Source organism: Muntiacus reevesi, chromosome 10 (genome assembly GCF_963930625.1).
Source record: "Muntiacus reevesi chromosome 10, mMunRee1.1, whole genome shotgun sequence".
NCBI classification, from domain to species: domain Eukaryota; kingdom Metazoa; phylum Chordata; class Mammalia; order Artiodactyla; family Cervidae; genus Muntiacus; species Muntiacus reevesi.
Window position 1 is genome coordinate 34,044,332 of NC_089258.1, and position 23,239 is coordinate 34,067,570.

The 23,239-nt window shown below is 51.6% G+C and overlaps 1 long non-coding RNA gene across 1 annotated transcript; it reads left to right on the forward strand.

Annotated features, from left to right (window-relative positions):
- The first annotated feature begins 62 nt into the window (after positions 1-62).
- Positions 63-10,692, forward strand: LOC136176616 (uncharacterized). The gene is made up of 3 exons (XR_010664603.1): positions 63-284; positions 637-723; positions 7,899-10,692. It is a non-coding gene; the product is annotated as an uncharacterized lncRNA (long non-coding RNA).
- The last annotated feature ends 12,547 nt before the right edge of the window (positions 10,693-23,239 follow it).

Here is a 23,239-nt window from a genome sequence, read left to right on the forward strand (position 1 = left end):
TTCACACTGGGACTGGCTATACACACTTACATCCCCCACTCTCATCACCCCCCTTCCCCAGGCAATCATCCATCCGGAAAGGCTCGACCTGCCCAGGGCCAGCTAGTTAAAGATTTACCCAAACTCCCACCTGCGTGGTGGAAAAGTCTGGAGCTAGAGGGAGGGTTCGGGAGTCTGAGGATCCCTTGACCTTGGCCAGTCCCATCAGGAGGGACCGCCAGACCAACGTCCTCTGTGCACAGATGGGGATACCGAGGCCGGGACTGGGACGGGCCACACAGACAGTCTCGACAAGCTTGGGACCAGGCTCTTTCTACTCTCTCCGCATACTCCTTCCGTTTTGTAATCTTCCTTCCCACCTCACCCCTCCGCAGCAGTTCCAGCTGCTTCCAGCTGAGCCCAGGGAGGGGAGAGGGGTCTAGAGGGGTGGGAGGGGCCCAGGTACCAGTTCCAGGAAGATGTGGCTGGATTGGATTCCTGAGCTTAGCTGGACTACTAAGGCTCCAAAGCATCTGGTTTAAGCTTTGGGTCACCTGCCTCTCCAAGGCCAGGGCAGTTTAACCCTCTCCTGGCCTGGCTGATGAGAGCAGCAGAGATGTCTGTGAATGTGCTGAGGTGGGGCAGTCACCCATTCAGTGCCAGTCTCCACACAGGGCACCAGGACGGGAGAATCTCATGCAGATCCTGCCCCCTTCTGAGCAAACAGTCTTGCTGGGAAGACAGGTAAGTTCAAATCAGTGCTGGGGTTTAGGGGGAGGGTAGATTTGGAGGCCTGTAGGAGCAGGAAGGTGAGAGTGGTGGATGAAGATGTTCCAGGCAGAAGGAACACCCTGCAGGAAGGCCAGGGTGGGGTGGGGAGATGTGTGTGGCATTGAGAGGTTTGAGGCTGGGCCCCACTCGTGAAAGGCACATCAAAGAATCTGGACTCATTCCCCAGAGAATCAGGAAGCCAATGAAGGGTTACCAACAGGAAAGTGACACCGTCAATGGGTATTGATTGTTGTAATTATTGCCATTCTAGCTATCTCTGCCTGTTCTCTGGATGTTTCTGTTAATTCCTCTTCTCTCAAGCAAACATTAGAGTGAAAGTTCTAATCATCACCCGCTCTCAATGTAACATGATCTGTACACCATACATGACAGCCAACTACCAGAGCAACCCAAATAGCAAATGGTGTATCTCGGGTGGCAGTGAGTGCCCCACGCACTGGAGGCATGCATGCCAGAGCCAGTTGACTTTCTGGGTTTATAGGGCTACTAGCTAGATCTGTAGGGGGAATGAGAGACAGCAACGAGCCACTGCCTCCAGCTCTGCCACTAATGAACCGCAGAGCCCTGGGCAAGTTATTTCCTCCTTCAACCTGTTTCCCACCCATGAAAAGAGATTATCATTCCGTGATTTCAGTGAACCAGCGTAACTGAAAGTGATTCTTACATTGTAAAGAATTATTTAAAAGCAAATCCCTGGTGAGCTCTAAGATTCTTTTTACTCTGAAATTCCTTAATTTATTATAATTTTTTGAATAATCGAGGTAGGCAGGACAAGAATTACCATCCTTGGTTTTCAAACTAAAAAAACAACAACAGGAAACTAGAGGTAGGCAGGGGAAGTTGTCTAAGGAGAAAGCAGCTGTAAATGGCTGGTCTGAGAGAGTTTAACCGAGAACTTGGAGCTTTTAAGTCCTGGCCTGAGCTTTCTGCTCCAACAGGTTGCCCTTTTCAATCGTAAACCCAGCAAGTGAACAAGTTGTTCCTTTAAATGCTTTTTTTTTTTTTTTCCATTTATTTTTATTTTTATCTTTAAATGCCTTTAAAAGTGTTAAGGACTCAGTCACTCACATCTTAGTGTGTGCTGGTTTGATCAGACTGCTGTTCCTCCTCAAACTAAAGTGAGGGGAGCCACACTGAAGGGATTTTGAGCAAAGTGCCTAGACTAAGGGCCTGTGCACGCTGGGGTGTGGTGAGCCCAAACTGGATCTGAATGTGGTCATCACTGGGTGTCCACAAGCAGGAGCGCAGTTCTGGTTCTGGTCTCTAATGGTGAAAGTGGACATCTGCTACCCTCATGTGGAGCATTCATTCAGCAAATTTGTATTAAGCCTCGTCTATGCACCAGGCTTCCAGGCATTTGAGATACATTAGTGGACGAAACAGACAATACTAAGTGTCGGGATGTGGAGCACCAAGAATTTATATGTTACAGGTAAAGGTGTGAAAACAACTGTTTTTTTGAAAACTGTTTGGAAACATATACTAAAGTTAAACACGTGTCTGTCCTCTGACCCAGCAATTCCACTCCAAGATCTGTGCCCAATAGAAATGAGTCACGCTCCCACCCAAAGATGTATACAAGAATGTCCTTAGTAGCTGTGTAGCCCTATTAGCCACCACTGCCTCCATCACCACTGCCAGTTTTTCTACCTCCATCTTTGTCATCATTACCGCCACCACCACCACCATCACCCCATCACCATCATCACCAGAACAACCATCACCAACAGCTACATAACCGGTAGGGCCCATAATTATTAGTCACTGCAACCCCCAGCTCCACCACCATCACCCCTGTTACCGATGTGTGTAGTCTGTATTTATTCCGTGAGAAAATTCAAGATGCACTACCTGGGCCCCAAGCCTCACATTGACCCTGGTGCTGCCTGTTCCCACAGCTGGAACTGAGTCCTTCTGTGTCCTCCTCCCCCTTTTCACCCTGTTTTGAGCCTGTCCTCTACTTCCAGACTGCACCTTTTCCTCAGGAGCAGTAGGACTCCTGTGTTTGAGGGAGGGATAGAGAGAAGGCATGTAGAGAAACTTGGAGAATTTTAGAAGCCAGCTGGACCCTGCAGTCCAAGACCATCCCCAAGAAAAAGAAATGCAAAAAGGCAAAATGGTTGTCTCATGAGGCCTTACAAATAGCTGAGAAAAGAAGAGAAGCTAAGGCAAAGGAGAAAAGGAAAGATATACCCATTTGAATGCAGAGTTCCAAAGAACAATGAGGAGAGATAAGAAAGCCTTCCTCAGTGATCAGTGCAAAGAAATAGAGGAAAGCAATAGAATGGGAAAGACCAAAGATCTCATCAAGAAAATTAGAGATAACCAAGGGAACATTTCATGCAAAGGTGAGCAGAATAAATGGCAGAAATGGTATGGACCTAACAGAAGCAGAAGATATTAAGAAGAGGTGGCAAGAATACACAGAAGAACTATACAAAAGAGATCTTCATGACCCAGATAACCATGATGGTGTGATCACTCACCTAGAGCCAGACATCCTGGAATGCGAAGTCAAGTGGGCCTTAGGAAGCATCACTATAAACAAAGCTAGTGGAGGTGATGGAATTCCAGTTGAACTGTTTCAAATCCTAAAAGATGATGCTGTGAAAGTGCTGCACTTAATATGCCAGCAAATCTGGAAAACTCAGCAGTGGCCACAGGACTGGAAAAGGTCAGTTTTCATTCCAATCCCAAAGAAAAGCAATCCAAAGAATGCTCAGACTACCACATAATTGCACTCATCTCACACACTAGCAGAGTAATGCTCAAAATTCTCCAAGCCAGGCTTCAACAGTATGTGAACCGTGAACTTCCAGATGTTCAAGTTGGATTTGGAAAAGGCAGAGGTACCAGAGATCAAATTGACAACATCCACTGGATCATCAGAAAAGCAAGAGAGTCCCAGAAAAATATCTACTTTTGCTTTATTGAATATGCCAAAGCCTTTGACTGTGTGGATCACAGCAAATTGTGGAAAATTCTTAAAGAGATAGAAATACCAGACCACCTGAGCTGCCTCCTGAGAAATCTGTATACAGGTCAAGAAGCAGCTGACCTCGAAATGGATATGGAACAACAGACTGGTTCCAAATCAGGAAAGGAGTATGTCAAGGCTGTATATTGTCACTCTGCTTATTTAACTTATATGCAGAGTACATCATGCGAAATGCCAGGCTGGATGAAGCATAAGCTGGAATCAAGGTTTCTGGGAGAAATATCAATAACCTCAGATATGCAGATGACACCACCCTTATGGCAGAAAGTGAAGAAGAACTAAAGAGCCTCTTGATGAAAGTGAAAAAGGAGAGTGAAAAAGTTGACTTAAACTCAACATTCAGAAAACTAAGATCATGGCATCTGGTCCCATCACTTCATGGCAAATACATAGGGAAACAAAGTGAGAGACTTTATTTTGGGGGGCTCCAAAATCACTGCACATGGTGACTGCAGCCATGAAATTGAAAGACGCTTGCTCCTTGGAAGAAAAGCTATGACCAACCTAGACAGCATATTAAAAAGCAGAGAGGAGACTTTGCCAACAAAGGTCCATCTGGTCAAGGCTACGGTTTTCCAGTGGTCATGTATGGATGTGAGAGTTGGACTATAAAGCAAGCTGAGTGCCAGAGAATTGATGCTTTTGAACTGTGGTGTTGGAGAAGACTCTTGAGAGACCCTTGGACTGCAAGGAGACCCAACCAGTCCATCCTAAAGGAGATCAGTCCTGGGTGTTCATTGGAAGGACTGATGCTGAAACTGAAACTCCAATACTTTGACCACCTGATGCGAAGAACCCTCAGGTGGCCAAGACCCTGGAAAAGACCCTGATCCTGGGAAAGATTGAAGGCGGGAGGAGAAGGGGAGGACAGAGGATGAGATGTTTGGATGGCATCACGGATGCGATGAACATGAGTTTGAGTAGGCTCCGGGAGTTGGTAACGGACAGGGAAGCCTGGCGTGCATGGCGTCCATGGGGTTGCAGAGTCAGACACAGTCAGACACGACTGAGCGACTGATCTGAACTGGACCCTGCAGGGGTGCCTCCCCAGGCTTCGCTAGAGGGCAGCAGAGCATCGCGTCAACATGGCCCCCAGGCTCATCACAAAGGAGGCTTTGTGGAGCGCGGGCACGCTCTTTCTATACATTTTCTCCGGAGCTTGTGTGCTGTGGAGGGGCTGGCCAGCCTGGTCCTGTGGACAGGGATGAGCAGCCCCTCAAGAAGGATTCCCTTGCTCCTCAAGGGAGTGAATAAAAGCGGCATTGAGCAATCATGGGGCCCTCCCACGCACACCCTGCTCCTGGCTCCAGCCCCTTCAATCCACTCTCCTCCCTTCAGCTCCAGCCATCCTCCCTGAGAAAACCCAACGCGGACTCCCTGGGGCCGCAGAATAAGGTCAGATGTCCCCTACCTGGGACTGCAGACCATTCAGACCCAAGGCTGTTCGGGTTCTGTCTCCTGCTGCCCCCTCCAGCTGTCCGGCCCCACTCCCCACCACCCTCAACCTCTGCACCCAGGGCTCCAGCCCAAAGCTTTCCCCGACTTTCCTTTGGCTCCATTAAACCTTTGCCGCTGCAGTTCCCTCTGGCAGAGTGCTCCCTTCTTGCTTTCTGGTGGATTTGTCCTGCAAGTCCTCCCATCCGTAGAATGCCTTTCCTGGCACCAGGGACCCACCAGGTCAGGTTGGAACCACCTCAGCATCTCCAGAGCCTCCCTCCTGTTAAAACGTGGATCACACTGGATTGCTCCTCCTGTCTACTGGGGAGCAGGGACCATGCCGCTCCATCCCTGGGATCTCTGAGCCAGAGCCGGGCCCTGCACACAGTAAGAATTCAACAGATGCTGATGAGAAGGAAGGAAGGAGCCGAGGAGGAGGAAGGGAGCCTGGCGAGAGGGCTGCTGGCTGCCTCCCACCCCGACCTCCGTCTCTCCTCCCTCCCTTCCTCTCAAGGCTAACCGCACACTCTCAGCTTCATGAGCTAAGGACTCATTTAGGGACCCATTTATCATAGAGATCATCAGCTCCTGCCACAAAGCTGCTCTCAAATGTGCCCAGAAACTGAGTGATACTCTTCCAGCCCCAGCCAAGCTATCCTCTTGGACCCAACTGTGAGCTACAGATTTAGAGCTCCCGTAGCAAGGAGGACAGGCTCCAGTGGGCCCTGGAAAGCCCAGGTGTCCATGCCCTCTGCTCCTCCCAACTCATGACACAGGAGGGCTCGTCCTCCCTTGAGAGGTGCAGAGACCGAGGCCCTGTGGGAAGAGGTGGAGTCCAGCCCAGGGCTCGCCCTGCCAGGCAGCCTTGCCTTGGACTGAGATGGAGGAAAGATGAGAAAGAAGATCAGCGAGGAGGACGGGCTTTCTGCATCACGTGACACTCATCTGTCATTGCTCTGTTCGTCTCCCCCGCGGAGGAAAAGCCAGATGGGTCCAAGGCCTGTTGTGAAATTTTCCAAACAGAGCTTGCTGTAATCTTTAATTAAAACATCAATGTGGGCCACAGGACTCATTTCACAGAGTTTTCCAAGCAGGGACTGCAGGGATCGCTGAATGAACATCTCTCTGGCCCCCTAGCCCATTTTGCAGATGGTTAAACGGAACAGGGCCAGCATAGGCTAGAATGCCAGTTGCATGTGTGATCAAGAATAGTAACTGTAGCATAAGATGGAGAGAGTAACCCACTGGCAGCCCTGGGCCACCACTCTTTCTCCTTAGGTGCCTGGCTCCTCTCCTCCAAAGCCTTATCCAGTTTCTCTGCTGTATATGGTGGGTACTGGGCTTCCCAGGTGACACTAATGGTAAAGAACCTACCTGCCAATGTAGGAGACATAAAGGATGTGGGTTTGATCCCTGGGTGGGGAAGATCCCTGGAGGAGGGCATGGCAACCCACTGCAGTATTCTTGCCTGGAGAATCCCATGGACAGAGGAGCCAGGCGGGCTACAGTCCATAGGGTTGCAAAGAGTCAGACACGACAGAAATGACTTAACACACACACGTGCACGTGGTGGGTACTGGCAGCCTTGCCAGGCTTTCCTCTAGACAAGGAGCTTGGTGAGGATTAGGGATTCTATCCGCATGCTCAGCACAGGGCCTGGCACAGAGACACACTCCCTGTCTGTCTGTCTGTCTGATGAAAGCATGAAGGTCCAGCCCAAGGAAACGATACTGCCTGAAGCCAAGCTTCATCTTTTGGTGAAGATGAGGCTCTATAGGGTGGTTGTGAAATCAAAGGACCCAGGGTTGTTGAAACTCCCGTTGTTTCCAGTATCTCAGTTCTTCTCCCTAGAAACAGAAACAACTTTCCCCTGACTCAGTCCACCCACTACTCACCCAGGAATGACTTACCTATGAGCTGGATATCTTCCTCTAAAGGCGATAATGTTAATACGTAAGAACATTAAGGGACATTAAGTACTGTCTCTTGCACAATGCTGCCTCATGGTGTCTGGAACCTTCTGGGTCAGAAGGCTGGGAGTTAATATTTATTGAACACTGGACACTTTTTCTGATTTAATTAATTTTCAAAGCAACCCTCTGGAATTGGCACTACAATTGTCCCCATTTTACAGATGAAGAAAATGAGGCTCAGAGATGTTTCGTAACTTGCTCAGAGTCAGGCACTCACTGAATGGTGTAGTAGGGATCTGTCTGTTGCCAGAATTTGTATTCTGTCCTCTACTCTGTGCAGCCTCTTCCTGTGAGCTGTTCTGCAAAGCTAAACTTGGATAACTGAAGTTGACCTTTTATGTCCACAATTTGCCTTAATTTTACCATCTCTCTTACAACAGGCTCCCCTATCAGCTTTCACACTGCCTTCTTCCCCGGGGAAAGCTGAGTGATACTTTAAGGCATTGGAGCTCCACCCCTGGCATCAAAATTACCTGGGGACTCCAGGCCCCACCCGTGGAGATTCTGTTTAATTGGTTTGGGGGTGGGGACCAGGCATCAGTGTTTCCAAAGCACTCCAGATGGTTTTAATGCACAGTCAGGATTGACAACTCCAGCTTTCGATTTTTCTTGATTACCAAGTCATCCCATGCAGCATGTATCTTGAAGTGTGTCCTGGGAGAGTGATTTCTCAGATCTTGACGGGCATTTTTGAGACCTTGTATCTGCTTTATTAATAGAACATCTGGGATTTCCCTGGTGGTACAGTGGATAAGACTCTGCCTGCTAGTACAGAGGACACGGGTTCGATCCCTGGTCCGAGAAGATTTCACGTGCTGTGACGCAACTAAACCTGTGCTCTAGAGTCTAACTACTAAACCCACATGCTGCAACTACTGAAGACCACGTGCTGAGAGCCCATGTTCTGCAGCAAGAGAAGCCACTGCAATGAGAAGCCCGTGCACCGCAAGTAAAGCGTGGCCGCAGCTCACCACTACTAGAGGAAAGCCCACACAGCAATGAAGACCTAGTACCGCCAGAAATAAAATAAATAAATGAAAATTATTTAGAACATCTGCCCTTCTCTTGGGACCAGACTTCCGGAAAAGCCATCTCACTGTGGCCTGAGAGTCCCTCTTTTCAAGCTTAGAATCCACTGAGGATTCATAGATTGAAAAGTGCACAACTGCCTCCAGGCTCTGCCTGCAGGGACCATAGGATCCATTAAGAGTTTTCCAGATTTTTCTCCCTTTCTAGATGTTCTCCACTCAGGTGACAAGAAGCCGTCCAATGTGTAAGGTGAAGCTGCACCATCAAGTTGAATGTGAATTAAGCACATTCAAAGCACCCACTCTGTGCCAGGTCACTAACTAGGTGCTAATGATCCACTGTGTCATTTGTGTTGTTTGGTTGGGCATAGAGAAGCTGCACACTCTCCCGGGAAGCCCTCCTGGATTGACATGGGAGCCCTCTTCTGAGGACCCACACCTCCCATACCTACCAGCCCCAGGACCTGAGCCCATCTGATGGAATTGGGGTGGGGCAGTAAAATCTGTCTGCTTGGGAGAACTCTAAGCTCTCTGAGGGCAGGGACTGGGTGGTGAATCAGGGCATGTCTGTTAAACTGAATGACTCACAGCAGTTAAAACCAAATGCCATGGGAGCACAGGCAAAAAAAAAAAAAAAAGATGAATCCTGACCAGAGAGCAAGGGCTGGGGAATCTGGGAAGGCTTCCTGGAGGAGGTGACATTGGGACAGGCTTTATAAATGGGTAGAAATTGGGACAGGCAGAAGGGAAAAGAAGAACATTTCAGGCAAAGGGAACAGCACGAGCAACAGCCCAGACATAGAACAAATTGATGAGCAAACTGTGGTTAGTGGGATCAAAGGCCAGGGAGTGTGATGGGATCATACTCCAAACTGCCAGAACCCAGAAGTTTCCATGGAAGCCCTGGGAATGGTTCTAAGAACTGGTGTTCACTCACTCCTCCAGATGAGCCTGGAGATGCCCTAGCACCCCTCCTTGTGATTATTCAGGCTCTCTCCAGGAAGCCCCGCCCACCTTATCAGCACGGGGGTGCTGAGTTCCAGCCTGGGTGGGGGCCAGCCCCCACTGCTGACTCGCGCCTCTGGCAGCTGAGGCGCTGGAACATGAAGCTGAGGCTTCCTCACCAAGTCCAGCTGCCAAGCCCTCTGAGCTGGTCCCACTGGAGCTGCAGGAACTCTCCCGAGGCCACGAAGTCATCACTTCCCTGCTTTGTGACCCGAGGGACACACACACACACACACACACACACACACACACACACACACAGCCTCAGTGTGCGGGAAGGACAGTGGACAGAGGCATCTATGACCTGCCTCCTTCAGCACTCTGGGATTTCTGGGAATAGACACTGTGCCTGCCTCCCTGCGGGAGGAGGAGAGGGAGATGCAGCCCCCTGCCCACAACTCCAAGACTCTGTCGCTGAAACAGAGTCATCGTCTCTCACCAAGCCTCGGAGGATTTGATTAGCACCAATTTCCAGGGCTCAGCACCCCTTCGTTTCTTTCCAACCTCATATCTGTGGGCCCTTCTCCTTTTCTGATTTCCATAACCTAGACCCTGATGTCCTGTCTCCCCAGAATTAAAAGGGGCTGAATTCTCTCAGCCTTACTTCCCTCTCTACGTTGGTACTCTACTATTATCATAATAGTACATCCATTCCTACTACTTCTGCTATTGCTGCCACTATTCACTAGTCCAGCCAGTACTTCTACTCCTACCATGATCCTTGCAATCCCAGTACTTCAACTACTGCTTCTATGGGTACTAGTCCTTTTTCTTTTGGCTACACTATGAGGAATGCAGGATCTTAATTCCTTGACCAAATCTTCACCTCCTGCAGTGAAAGCACGCAGTCTTAACTGCTGGACTGCCAGGGAAGTCTCACTACTTCTTAAGTACTTTAGTAAGAGTATTAAGAAGTACCAGTACTTCAGCTACTATTACTATTATGATTTACACTACTACTACCATCGCCTTTGGGTTTCCCAGGTGGCTCAGCGGTAAGGAACCCGCCTGCCAATGCAGAAGATGCAAGCTTGATCCATGGGTCAGGAAGATCCCCTGGAGAAGGAAATGGCAAGCCACTCCAGCATTCTTGCCTGGGAAATCCCATGGACAGATGAGCCTGGCAGGCTACAGTCCCTGGGGTCACAAAAGAGTTGGTCATGACTTAGCAACATTCATCACCTCTACTGCGGCTACTAGTATTTATCCTGCCACTATTTTACTACTGTTACTGCCACTATTTTACTACAACAATGAACTTCTATTTACTGCCACTTCTGATAGCTCAAACATGATGAATTAAACAAGAGCTAAGCTCAGCCATATCAACTGATGTCATTTATCACAGTAACAGCCTGCTGTGCTGTTACTATCCTCCCTACTTTATGGATGGGGAAACTGAGGCGTGTGGGAGGTAAGTACCTTGGCCCAAGTGCAGGGACAGTAAGAGAATGAGACTGATCTTGACCAGCAGCCTGACTCTGGGGGTCCGAGACCCAGGACCTCTCCTCCCCTCTCCTCCATTGTCTGGTTTCCCAAGTACATCCCTGGGTTATCTTGAATCCTCAGGAAAAGATTCCTTGAAGTTGAAGAAGGGAAGGGACCTTACCCTTTGCAAGATGTCTAGGATGCCATGAGCAAGGTACATAGTAGTTGCTCGGTGCACACATTGTTTCCAATCAGTGTATAATTGAACTCTGGTAACAATCTTTTATGAGAGGACAAGGATCTGGGTGTTAAGGTGGGGAAACAGACTCTCAGGAGTGCTGTGATCTATCCGGACTGGGATCTGGGACTGTATGCCAGAGCTGAAACAGAGCAAGACCCTGTGGTCCTTGTCCTCCATGCCTTCCGCCTACCTTTCGTCTTTGAAAAAAAACACTGTAGCCAAAGAATAAGCTTAATCAGAGAAGTGAGAACATGCAGAAACAAAGGGACACAGTGAAAGGAGTGCGTGTGTGCTAAGTCGGTTCAGTCGTGTCTAGCTCTTCGCGACCCCAGGGACTGTGGCCCGCCAGGGTCCTCTGTCCATGGGATTCCCGAGGTGAAAAGGTTGGAGTGGGTTGCCTTGCCTTCTCCAGGGGATCTTCCCGGCCCAGAGATCGAACCTGTGTCTCTCGTGTCTCCTGCATTGGCAGGTGGGTTCTTTGCCACTAGCGCCACCTGGGACGCCTCCGTCAAAGGAGTGCAAATAATAATAATTCAGACATTAAGCATAGTCAAGGACCTTCAGTTCCTTTTCAAAAGCTATAGATGATATTCTGAGCCGTATCCTGTGAGTTGTCCTATAGATACTGAAACCGCCACCAGACTGAGAAGTTTACTACACGATGACCGGACTGTAGCCATGACATAAACTGGTACAATTCCGAGAACTGGCCTCAAGGAAACCGGAACAAACCACCCCTGGAACTGAAGATCAGCTGCACCAGAAACAATCAAGGTGACACTGGTCAGACCCCTGGTGCTCAATTTCAAGATGACTATCAGAGTCGACTGTGCTGTTTCCACCTGTAGCCCCCTGCCTCAGCCTATAAAAGCTGTTGCCCCGCTGATTGTCAGTGAAGGGAGTTGGCCTTTGGACAGACCCCTGCCCTCCCTTCCCCGCCCCTGGTTGCCAGAATCAAAAATAAAGAAAACTTTCCTTTCCACCAACCTGGTCTCTTTATTTGCTTTTTGAGCGGCAAGCAGCCGGACCCCACTTTTGTTACAGAACTGTCTTTTCATGACCTCACACATGATGTGACCTGCTCACCCTTGGCATGAGCTCTTCTATATGCTCTGCACTTTACAGTTTACAAAGCTCACACATATATTCATATTATTTCTCACAATGACCCTCAGAGGGAATGATCAACTCCATTTTATGGACAAGAAAACTGAGGCTCAGATGGCAAAGACAGATTTTGGAGCCCTCCTGAGGAGTCAGTGGCCAATCCAGGATTTGAATCCGTCTCCACCCCAACCCCTGTGGAGCCTGAGAGTAGGGGCCTCCCAGCTGGAAGAATCCAAGAGGCCTCTCTTGGGACAGCCTTCCTGCTTTACTCTGCCCAGCCACCCCAGCCCCTGTGGTGGGCGAGTCCACAGCCCCGAGGGGTGGAGAAGCCTGGCTATTTCCAGCCTGGTACTTAAGGGCTGGCCAGGGAGTGGGGTGTGGGCTGGCCAGAAGGCTCTGTGTTCCCAAGAGGGTCTGGCCTTCGGCTGCTGAGACCGAGGCAGGGGGTCAGGGATTTCTGTCCAAGCCATCTAGGCTAGCCAAAGCTTGGCAGGCCACCCCCTCCCCCAAAAGGTAAGCTGTAGGTAGCCAAGATGCACACAGGCAGCTCATTCAACCCCCTCCAGCTCAGCTGACCCTGTCCTGGGCTGGGGCCCAGGCTGGGCAGTGCCCCTGCTGCTCCCGAGAGACGGAAAGAGCAGACTGCAGTCCTGATATGGGCCCAAGGATCAGTTACAAGCAAACACATGTGCTCTGAACAACTCCTCTCTGTCACCCTGTCTCCCAGCTTGCAGTGGGTCTGGGAAATTGCCACCCATCCCAGGCCCCTCTCCCCCTCGTATGAGAAATGCTCATGACACCAAGCCCTTGCAAAGCACCAAACATTTCCTGCCCCAGGACCATAGCACGTGCAGTTCCCTCTGCTGAGGGCACCCTTCTTTCAGCTCCTCACATGCTAGGCTCCTCTGTCTTCACATCTAAATTTTAAAAAGTCACCCTTCAGTGATGTCTTCTCTGACTCCCCAGGCTAAGAAGTTCCTTCCAACTCCCCTGCCTCCATCCACAACTTGTCTCTCTCCCTCCTCTGCTTCCTCCTCAGCGTTTGTATTTAATTTTTAATCTACACGTTGATGGTCTGTCTCCCCCACAAGAGCAAGGACAAAGTCCGCTTTGCTATCACTCCCCCAAGGTCCAGCAGATGGCCAGACACTTGGAATAAACATTTATCACCTGAGCAAATGGAAAGGAAGTGAAGGCATTTGCCCACATCCTCACAGGGGCATTGTACTTGAGGGGATGGCTCTGTCTCCAAGGGACCACCTTGCCCCTGTGAGCACGCTGGGATGGGGCCACATTCCCTGTAGCGGTCCTTCCTCAGCCCCAGAGGCACATCCTTTACACGTGGGGCTCCACATCTTCTCTGACTTCCTTCATGGACCCTCCAGCCTCTGCTTGCATACCTCCAAAGGACAGGGAGCTCATCCCATCCAGTGCAATATTAGATGCTCCCTTTCAATGCTGCGTGACCTTCCAAATGACAGAATGAGCTGTTCTTCACAAGTTCTCAAACGCTGGTGAGGAAGACTTCCTGTTGCTAGCACAAGGCTTTGGACTTTGACAATGCACTTTTCTGTTTCTTCATATATTTCCTGTGCTCCAGCTACAAGCCAGGACTGTGGTCACCAAGTAGGGAAAAACTAGAGAGCTTTGGTGGCCTGATGATGTTTAAGGCCTCTGATGGCCTTTGGGCCGGACAGCAGTGCTATTGGTGGCACGTGCTGTGAGTCTGATGCCTCCAAAACCTCACTGTGCACACAGGTCACCGGGGAGCTTAAGATGCCGCTTCTGACACAGCACACCGGGCCAGAGGATCTGGATCTCTCAAGTGACACTGATGTTCCCGGGGTATGGACCACACTTTGAGTGACAGGGTGTAGGCCCAACTGACAAAGAAGGACGGTGAGGCCCGGAGAGAGTAGGGACTTGCCTAGGGTCACCCAGCCCGACAGCAGGGGCTGAAGGGGGACCGTCCGGCTCCCCCGGCCAGGGCTCTGGAATTCACGGGGCAGGCTGGGCTCAGTGCGTCTTTGTGAGACGCAGCATACCTGGACTCACCCGGGCTGCCCGCCCCTGCCCATGAACAGTGGGCCTCTTTCCTTCCTGCACCAGGCTGGCGGGCGCACGCCCACAGACGCCCCCTCCCCTGCACACACACTCACACACACTCACACACCCTGGCCGGCCCGGCAGCCCTCCCTGTTTGGGGAAAGTCAACAAGAGCATTTGAAAAGTCTTTCTGTGTGGAGAATCTGTTTGTATAGGGGGAGGAAACGGAGAGCTGGCCAATAGGTAGAAATATTAATGAAGCTTGTTATAAAGGGCCCATTCACGGCTCTTCGAGTAAATAGGGCTCTTGTCGGGCTGCCATGTTATCTGCCAAGTTCAAGAATGTGGTTTGAAAAAATAGAATTTAAAGGGGTAAGGTGGAGCCTTAAATGGACAGCCGGCTGGAGCTGGAACCAAGGACGGGAGGAGCCTCAGCTGAGGGGCTTGAGGCACTGGGGCGCTGTGGCGCTGGGTCTTGGGGTGAGGGGTAAGGGGCTGCCCAGGAGAGGGGCAGGTGGGAATCACCAGAGCACAGAGCTCAGAGGGCATCCGCTGTCCACCATCCATCGTCCACGCTCCACCCTCCACCGGTGTGGAAGGCCGCCTTGCTGTCTGGCCCAGGGCTTGCAGTTCTTCTGTTTGGACTCTGACGTGGTGATGCTGGTCAGGAATGGAGAGTTTCAGTCCCACACCCAAACTCCTCTGGGCATTTTGCTTTTGGGGTGTTGGTAAGGGGATCTCTGAGTGGCAGGAGGGGGGCTTTTTAGTAACTCTCAGCCACACTGCATCACAACCCCACAAAGCTCACCCAGCTTCTCCCACCCGCTAAATTCTACTCTGTAGACTGTTACCCAGACAACACATAAGACAGAGCACAAAAGACTAAAATTCTCGGTCCCCTCAGCTCACACAGGGCAAATTCTGCGCTCAGAGAAGGAGAGTGATCAACTCAAGGTCACTCAGCACGTCTTTAGCAGAACTGGGGCTTGCTTCTCCCAGCTTCTTGTTGGACCAGGTCCCCAGGACTGCAGACGGTGTCTGGCCCAGAGGAGGTGACTCGCTATTTCAAGTGCACAATGTTTTATTTTTAGCCCTCGACTTAAATCAACGTATAAACAAGGGTTCTGTCCTATGCCCAGTTTGCTCCTGGCCAGCTCTGTGGTCTTGGGCAGGTGACTCTGCCTCTCTGGGCCTTAGCTTTCCTTTCCATTGTAAAATGGGGTTATTTAGACCAACCTCTCCTGTAGAGGAGGCTCAAAGAGAGGATGTTGGGGAGGTGCCCAGCGCTGTGCCAGGCCCTCGGTGGGTGGCCCAGGACAGTGGCTCTGGCATTTCTTTTTCTGTCCCAGCCTGAGGTACAAGAATAGAATTTCCAGAAGAACTGTTCCCCTGGCCTCTAGGTTTCAGGGGATGGTTTCTGCTTGGGTCCTAGAAGGCTGCCCTGTGCTGAGGGTCACAGAAAGCTTGCAAATTGGGAGTCGGGGGCTTCTGGCAGCACAGCTACATCTGTGTGTGAACTATCGCAAGGGTCCGAGAAAAGGCCCTGCAGGAAACAGTGGCCAGCAGCTGCCCTTCCGTCCCCGCCTCATAGGGTGGCTCAGAGTACGCCTCTGCCTGACAAGGGTTAATCTATGTGTGCGGAGCACATTTACACTGGCTTTTCTTTACAAATAAAAGGGGTGAAATTCCTATGAAGCAAAAAGGAAATAATCCATGCAAAAACTAAATGGAAACACTTTGGAAAAGACTGCCGGGCGCTTGCTGGGTGACCTTGGACGGGGGGGACTTAAGGACGTTGGGGATGCAGGAAGACAGCAGTATCCGCTTAAAGGGAGGTGTTGTGGGGTGCCGTCACAAGCACGAGTCTGGGGGCTCACCGCCCCAGGTTCAAACCCGGACTGTGCTCCTCACTGGCGGTGTGACCTTGTGCAAATGGTGGACGTCTCTGGGCTCCCATTCTTTTGATCTGTACAAGAAAAGAGAAGACAGGGTTAAAGTGCGTGGAGCCCTGGCACATCGTGGATGCTCATTAAATGTCAATTTCCTTTCCTTTCTGGGCCTCTTGGCAGGCCGAGGGGAAGCGTCTGACAGGTCTCACCAGCCAGACCTGAGAGGGACCGGGTCTGCAGGCCCCAGCACTCGCAGAGCCTGATGCTGACTATGTCTGCATTGCCCTTTACAGTTTGCAAAGCACTCGTCTACTCCCCTTTAGAGCTTCGCAAAAGTCCTGTGAGGTGAGTAGGGCACTGTTGACTCCTTACTGCGCTAAGACTAGGAGAAGGTGAAAGACTCGAACCCAGAGCTCATAGACTGGGCCCAAATCTCTCTTCGTTCCTTCACAAATATTGGTTGAGGATTATGTGCCAGGCATGGGGGATGCAATAGTGAGTAAAACTAGCCATAGAGGAACAGAAGACGATTGGATGAGTGGATGATGTTTGGCTGATGGATGGATGGTGGTTGGATGATGAATGGATGGTGGATGGATGATAGATGGATGTGTAAAGGAAAGAATGACAAATTTCTTAGGGCGGGATTCCTGTCTCTCCTTTTCACCACTGGGCCCTCAATACTGAGGATGGTGCCTGATACAGAGGAGGAGCAAAAACCACGCTTCTTTGGTGGTATGGACTCAAGATACAGGCTACACACCTTTCTAGCTGTGTGACCAAGGGGAAGTTACTTAACCTTGGGGTGCCTCAGTTTCCTTATCTGTAAAATGGGACTAGCTACTTTATAGGTCATTGTGAGGATTAAATGAGTTAACACACGTAATGCTCTTAGAACAGGACTAGCTGGTGCACCGTAAGTGCCACGTAAGCTTTGATCATCATTATTTTTCTGGTTTGATTCCTGAATTCCCTTCTGTCTTCTTGCTTAGTCACCTCAGTCATGTCCAACTCTTTGAGACCCTATGGACTGTAGCCTGCCAGGCTCCTCTGTTCAAGGGGATTCTTCAGGCAAGAATATTGGAGTGGGTTGCCATGCCCTCCTCCAGGGGAATCTTCCTGACCTAGGGACTGAACCTGCATCTCTTAAGTCTCCTGCATTAGCAGGCAGATTCTGGTGCTAGATTCTCAAGACAGGACTCTGGGTTCTCTGCCCAGGATGCCTCATAGTAGAAGCATCTATTCAGGCTGCAGTTGAGAGAGAGGAGATCTTGGGTCCAGATCAGGGTCAGAGAAGTCCAGGGTGCACACTCCCCTGGGGCCAAGGGCAGGGCTGGTCCCTGGCTAAAGGAGGCAGTAGAGCAGGATGGTCAGAGCTTTAGGCTGGGAGCGGAAGAGTCACGTGTCCATTCTGGCCCTGCCGTGGCCCTCCCCCTGGGCCTCCCCAGTTAGACATCCAGTTCACATCACATCCATGCTGTGAACCAGTTGAGTTGCTGACTGAGGAAGCACGAATTAAGCTATCTTCAGCTCCTCATCCTCAATTTTCCTCTCTTTGAACGGATTTTTCCGGATCGGAAAAACTGAGCCTTTGCTAGCCTTGGAACACACACGCGCTCTCTCGCACGGCCGAAATGCTGTGTCAGCGTCAGCTAGTGGTTGAGGATGGCTCCAGATGGAGCGCTCATTAATGCCCCTGAGCAGGGCCCAGGGTCCCCCCGGGTCACCTCCCCGGAGCACACAGGCTGAGCTTTCTCTCTGAGGGCTGCCGACAGTCCCACCTTGTCCCAGCCCTGCGATTTATAGGAGCCGGTGGTTGACACAAGTTCCCGCTCGGCGTGGGCTCGTGGGCCCGTGGGCTCCACTGGACGCCAAGAGCCACAGCTCCCGCCCGCCTGCCCCTCACTCTGCAAGTGAGTCACTGGGGTTTAGAGTGGGCCACCCTGGGGGTGGCTCCTTGTTGGAATAAGACAGTCACCTTCGAACAGAGCAGGCAAAGACAGCATGCCAAACCCTTAGCTTGGCAAAGCTTCTGCCCAGAGGGCACCAAGGCACCTCCTTCCAGCCAAGGAATTGCAGGCACTCAGGCTGGCATAGCCCTGTAGGAGCCACGAGCCCAGCAACTCCAGACTGAGACAGAGGCTCGACCAGAGAGGGGAGCCGATGCGGCCACGGCGCAGAGCAAGTCAGTTCAAGGGCTATTCATAGAACTCTGGAGACCCAGTTCCTGGGCATCGCCTGCTCCCCTAATGGAAAGGAAGCAGCTGAGGTCCTTCCTGGCTGCTAAAGCTGACCCCTGGCTCGTCTTCTGGGAGCTAGGTGGGCTCCTGGACCTCTGGTTTTAGGGACAGATTCCTGGGTCTCCCAAGCTTCCAGGGAAGCCGATTCGATGCCCCTTTGATATGACAGGAGGAGAAAAGGATGGGGTGTGGAAGAAAGCCTTGGGCTTTGCAGTTGGGCACAGTTGGGGCCTAACCTTGGCTCTGTTGGTTCCTAGCAGGAGAAGCACAGGCAACTTAACTTCCTCTGAGCCTCTGCCTCCTCATCTACACAACGTGGCAACTTGTCACCTACGTGGTGGGTCATGATGTCAAGTGTTTGGCACACAGCGGGCACTTAACAAATGGTTGCAATGCGTTCCGCTCCAACTGGCTTGGGCAGCCTGAGTGAAGGGCAGGACGGGGACAGGCGCTGGGCTTTTTAGGTGAGGGGGCACCGGGTGCTGTGCAGGTTTCCTCCCGGCACAGGCAGGAGAGCCCTGGGGTTGAAAGCCTGGTGGCCGGCTTGGGTCACCAACCTGCAGAAGAGGTGGGCAAGTCTCGGCACTCTCTTGGACTCAGGCTCCCTATCTGTGAAATGGGTGTTGGAATAGTGGACTGAGGGTGCTACTGCAAACCCCAGGCTGGCCCAGCTGGCAGAATAAAAGCCACACCCACCCTGGGCCTGCTTCCTTCCTAAATGAGTGCTGTCTCCGGAGGCAGAGATTCCACCCAGGGCATCCAAGACAGGAGGTGGGTGAGCGGGTGGCAGGAAGAAAGGGACTGGACTAGGCTGAGCCTGGCAGAGCAGGGCTACTGTCTCAGGTCCCTGGGCTGGTCAGATCACCCAAAAGGCTGGTCAGATCATCCAAGAGGGCCCTCTCTTCTTGGGTCAAGCCCAGGCGCTCAGGACCATGGATTCTTGTCAGCAGTGGGGAGAGGGCCCCAGCCCTTCCCTCTGACGCCGAGCATCCTGGGCTGTAGCCACTCTGGCTCGGGGCTCAGACCCACTCCCCTGTGTTAGGTCCAAGCAGCCTGCAGAGCCTCCAGGAAGCAGTGGACACTCCAGGAGGCCGGGGGCCTGGTGAGTCAGGCTGCCAGCAGCCATTCTGCTGCACAATGAAGGTCTCCCTGCGGCAGAGTCACCGTCACACAGTGTTACTCCATGCCTGCCATCTGCCCCAGCTCAGAAATTCTCATTGGCTCCCCAGCCCGGAACCAACTTTGTGTCCTGGGCTGTCTGTGGTTCGTGGAAGAACTTCAGGGTCCCAGAAGACTTGACCTGCCGGGTGCCAAACATCGGCCATGTATTCTTGTCAGGGGAGAGTTCTGGAGTTTCATCAGATTCACATAAAGAGCCACCGCCCCATGGGCTGAAGTCCAGGCTCTTGGTCAGCATTAAAGGCTCTCCCCAAGCTGGCCCCAGGTCTCAACATCTGCCCCTTCTTGTCCCCCCTACTCCACTCCCTGCCTTCCCTTCCTCATCTCCCCTCCTGGACGTTTTCCCAGCTGCTGGCCCTCCTCCCAAGCCCCAAAGCATCTCGAGGCCCCCTCCTTTGCAGTTTGTTCTCAGAACTGTCCTCTCCTCCACACGTAGCTTTCACGGGACTTAGACCTTGCCCTCCCCTCCCCAGACCTTTGCAGTAGACTCTTGTCCACCTGCCCTGCTCTCTCATCCTCCAGCTGACCAGCCAGTGCCGCTGGGTCATGCTCCACCCTCCCTAGAACTATTCTCTGTCCCAGGTGAGTTGGATGATACGGCAGAGGTGGGACGGAGAAGGAGGAAGAGGAGCAGGTAGAGGAGGAAAGGCAGAAACAATAGAGAAACAGGGAGGGAGAGAGAAAGGCCTTGGATTGCAGAGAGAAACGCAGCCAGATCAAAAGCGAGGCAGAAACCGGGGGAGACAGATGGAGAGATTGACAAGAAAAAGGGAGGGGGAAGACAGGGAGACAGGACACAGAGAGAGGAGAGTTATAGCGTGAGAAACAGAAAGAGACGGAATGAGGCAAAGCAAGGCCGGCACAGACAGGGACAGACAAATACAGAGACTGCAGCCAGAAAGGATTGGGGCCAGAAGTCAGGCAGAGAGAGAAAAGGAGACTGAGGCTGGGGGAGCCCTCGGCTGACACTGGAGAAATGGCTTTCCAGTGCCTTCCCGGGCTGGATCCTGGCCCTCCTCCCCTTCTCTAAGCAACTGATCCTCACTGGGGAGCAAAGGAGCAGAGCCTGGTACCCGATCCTGCCACCTGTTGGCTCCCCACCCTCCCCACTCTGGAGGCTCTGGCCTGGCTCGTGGTTCAAGTCCCATGTGAAAGGCTCCACCCTCATCACCCGCTGGCCCCTAAGAAGTGACCCTGGGCTGGGCTGGTGAGCACTGCAGAGTCAGGAACCTCCAGAACTTATCCAACTGGCTGCCAGGTAAGCTGTGTGATACTGGCCCAGGACCTTAACCTCTCTGGGCCTCTGGGGAGTCAAAGGGCAGATTCAGTGTTGTCTGCGAGAGAGATTGAGAAGGTTTGTGTTACACCCTCCCAACCCACCTGATCCCGACACCCTCCCAACCCCAGTCCCACTTGAGGCTGATCTTGTTTCACCGTATATATGACCACCACTCTGGAAGGCGGGAGAAGAAAGAGTTGGGGGTGAAAGCTCTGACCATTTCTTTGGGGAGTACGTGGCCCAGGGCCAATCTCATGTTCCAGCCATATCGGCCTCTGCCTTAGCATCTGAGATGGGAGTTAATTTGCCTGTTGTCAAAAAGAGTCTGGTTAACTGTTCATTGCCCAGAAGGATTGCTGGTCCTTGCAAAGCCAGGGTCCTGTTGGGAATCCTGGCTGGAGTAAGGAAGAACAACAAAAACAATAATAGTAACGATGGCCAGCATCCACTGAGCTCTCACCTGCTACCTTGCTCAGCATCGAACATCCTGGTCTAAGTCACAAGACCATATGACGTGAGCACTCTGATCACGTCCTCTGATAGTTGGGGAAACTGAGGCTTGGGGCCAGTAAATGGTGGTGACATTCAACTCCAGGCAACCTGACTTCAGAGCACTCTTATCCCTCTAAAGGACACGACAAGAGTGATACCCTTGTTGATGCCACACCTATCAAGGCATCACTTCTATGGGTCCAGCCCCAGGTTGGGGACCAGAAGACAGGATCCAGCAGCTCCACTCTTAAGTGCTCATCATCCAGTGGGAGGTGGCTGAGACAATAAAGAGTCTGCCTGCAATGCAGGAGACCCAGGTTCAATCCCGGGGTCAGGAAGATCCCCTGGAGAATGGTTACCCACTCAGGATTCTTGCTTGGAGAATTCCATGGACCGAGGAGCCTGGTGGGCTGCAGTCCATGGGATTGCAAAGGGTCAGACATGACTGAGCAACTAACACCTTCTCTTTTTCACCCGTTGGGAGAGAAGACAGTTACCCAGTGGCAGAGGACTTGCCCCTTAATGAGTTCCTATTATATGCCAGGTTCTGTAGTATGCAGTTGGAGTATGGGCTCGGCCTGGGTTTGAATTTGTGATGTACAGCTTATCAACTGCGTGACCTTTGGCAAGTTGCTTAGCCTCTCTGTGCCTCAGTTTCCTCATCTGTAAAATATTTCCCCGAGTTGCTGCAAAGATGAAAGATACTGATTCATAGAGGTCTCGGAGCTGAGTCTGACATGTGCCAAGGGCTTAGGCCTGTTACACACCATCTTCTCCATCACCATCATCATCATCTTCTTTTTTTTCTTAAAAATTTTTTTATTTATTTGGCTGCATTGGGTCTCAATTGTGGTGCATAGGCTCCAGGGTACACAGGCTCAGTAGTTGCAGCACTTGACCTAGGTTGCCCTGTTGGGTCTCAGTTCCCTGACCAGGGATTGAACCCGCAACTCCTGCTTTGGAAGGTGGATTCTGAGCCACTGGACCACCAAGGAAGCCCCATCATCTTCTTTATCAGCACTTTTTGGAGACCATCCTGTTTAGTCATTCCCTAGCTTAGGGTGATTGGTTGCTATGATTATCCCCATCTTACAGATGAGGAAACTGAGACTCAGAAAGGTTAGATGACTTGCAGTAAATTAGTAAAAGGCTGAACTAAGATTTGAACCCACGACTATCGAAACATGGCCTGTGTTTTTCTCCATCTTTATTGTGTCAGAGAAAAAACTCTGACTTCCTTTTTCTTCTTTTCCTTCCTCCCTCCTTCCCTTCATTTCTTTTCTTTTTCTCTCTGTCTCCCTCTCCCCTCCTCTCTGTCCTTCTTTCCTTTATTCAGGGAATATTTATTGAGCATCTTCTACATGCCAAATCCTATGCCGGGGCTGGAATTCTTGTGCTGACCCTGGAGACCAGAGAAATGTTTTCTGCTCTGTCCTCACTGGCTGGACCTGGGCCTCCGCCCACCTCTGGCTGCAGCTGTGAGGGGAAGAAAGCTTGGATTGGTCCCTAAAAGGTGGGCAGGGGGCAGGCCTGGGAGGCATCAGGTTGGGAGGTAGGCACCCTGTGTGCACACTGCCTGTCTCTGCATCCCATTGGCTCTATTTACCTTTATGAGAAAGTGCACTTGTCCAGCCCTGGGTTCATGAAGTAAGACCTCATTGGTGGAGCCTGCGAAAGGATGTCAGGAAGGAAAGGGCAGACCATGGCGGGCACAGAAGGAGCTGACTCAAAGGGCAGGAAGCGGACACCTTTACCACAGTCTGCTTGAGTCTGTAGGGGGTCCCAGGCCTAGTGGGAGAGGAGCTTGGACCAGGCATCTGAGCCCAAGATAGTCCCAGGGTCCAGAGAGAGAGGAGTTTGGACCCCTCTTTAGCCCTCCATGAGGTGGAGTGCAGAGTATGTAAGAGGGGTTACCAAGTCCTCCAACATGAGCCATCTCAGCTCCAATCATCAGCCCTCTGTTCACACATTCCTTCCTTCTAGAACCTTCTCCGCCTGATTCCAGGGCCCCGTGCTGGATTCCACAACCCCTTGAGCCCCCCTTGATCGCTTGTCACGTGAACCGGGACTGCCTGGTAGTTTGCCTGTCCTGTTCTCACTTCTGGGCTTTAGCACTTCTGTTTTCT